Raw genomic sequence first — 1,829 nt, 5'->3', positions numbered from 1 at the left:
TTTTGGCTTGGAGTACTCGGTAAGTTTTACGCTTTAGCATCCTTGCATGCGTGTGAGTGACTGCCATGAATAGCATGCTTACCATGAGGCTATATGCTTATGTGATATAACTGCCTGAATGCCTGTGGGTGAAGGTTGGGTTATTTGAATTGGAACAATTCATCAAATGTGTGTTTTAAGCCCACTAGATAGTGGCAAAATTATGTTTTTCTAAGCCCACCCAAGGGTGGCAAATCCACGTCTTAGCCTACTCGCGGGTAGCACCATCAAACCACTTTAAAAAATAAACATGAAATGTTTTGTTCCAATTCAGACGATCCAGTCTATACTTGTATGCTGTGCGCATCACATAGTAAATCTAGGCTAATAACCGGAATAAGAACGCATAATGTTTTCAAAAATAGATATCATGGCTAGTAGAGGCCGATCTTTGATCGGGAGAGCGGGGGTGCTCACGAAGTGACCTTCCCCAATCGTACCCAAGTTCCCGAGCCGAGGCAACTTTGGTGATGACGGACACGTGGCCTTAGGCACGAGTCAGGGTTTCCTAAATTTCCCAAAAATAAAATATTTAGGTGGCGACTCTGTATCTGGCAAAGCAGTCCATGTTTGGCACTTCTTTCAAAATCTGTTTTCTCAAAACGATTTGCCGGATTTGGACTCTTTGGTTCAGATTTAGAACCGTGACAATTTGAGAGTCCGAGCTGTAGTGACCCCAAATGAACAGAATGGGACTCATCCCTCTCGGGGCGTTCGGGGACGTCTACAGTTTCTGGCGACTCCGCTGGGGATTTAGAGAACTTGACTCGAACTCATGATATCTTGTTTTGATTACACTTATGTGTCTCTTTGCATTGCATTTGCATTGGTGCACCTAGGACACCGTGTTTGCCATTTGCTATTCCTGAACGGTTTGCCGGAGGCTTGTCTTGTCAAGGCATGACCATAAGGCTGACCGGTTGTGGGCTCTGCCAGTATGGGAACACAAACCCCGGTTTTACCGGGGCATCCTTTTGACCATTCGACCTAGTGCATATTCGGAATCCGTAGTGACCATTCCAAGCTAGGACAGGTTGCTTACCCGATCGTAGGTTGTTTGAAACCGCTGCGTGCGTAGTGAAACCCTAGCTCCTGACAAAATAGGACAAGGAAACCCTACCCCAACATAGGGGTGTTTTGGCTCTCACTTGTCTGCTATGTGCTTTTAGAGTGCGTCTATATAGGAATGCATGTATCAGTCTACAAGTTTGGGCATCAAGCCTGCGGGCACCAATTCAGTACTTTGGGATTCAGTTCACCTGAGGGTATCAGTTTACGGGCAGAATTTTGGGCAGAATTCTGTAGGAGGCACAATCATTCAACTCTGCTCATATGGGTTATCGTGAAATCGGGCTGAGATGCTGCATGTTTTCTCTTTTACTACGTAGTCTGGGAACCATAGCTTCAGAGGGCTCCAATATCCCCCGGGTATACCGAACTTGTGTTGATAGACTTTGTCAGGTCAGAGATTCAGTTCAAAGGCAATCAGTGTTCCTTTACCAGAGGCAGGGTGAAAAGGTCGGTCAGGCACAGACCACCAGTACAGCAGCTACCAGCTCAGTGGTCTTTGAACAACCAGGTTGAGATTTCGGAGCCTACTGCAGACACAAGTATACCAGTTGCTCAGTTAGATCAGGACAATATGTCAGATCTGGAAGAGATGGTGCGCCAACTCCAGGATAGTATGAAAGCCATGCAGCAAGATGCTGTCCGTCAAGCGGAATTCACCAAGCAACAGGCCGTGGTCATAGCCCAACAGGCAGAGACAATAGCCAGGTTAGAGCAGCAAA

Source organism: Camellia sinensis, chromosome 11, assembly GCF_055761805.1.
Source record: "Camellia sinensis isolate YWXY chromosome 11, ASM5576180v1, whole genome shotgun sequence".
NCBI classification, from domain to species: Eukaryota; Viridiplantae; Streptophyta; class Magnoliopsida; order Ericales; family Theaceae; genus Camellia; species Camellia sinensis.
This window is presented reverse-complemented; position numbering follows the sequence as displayed.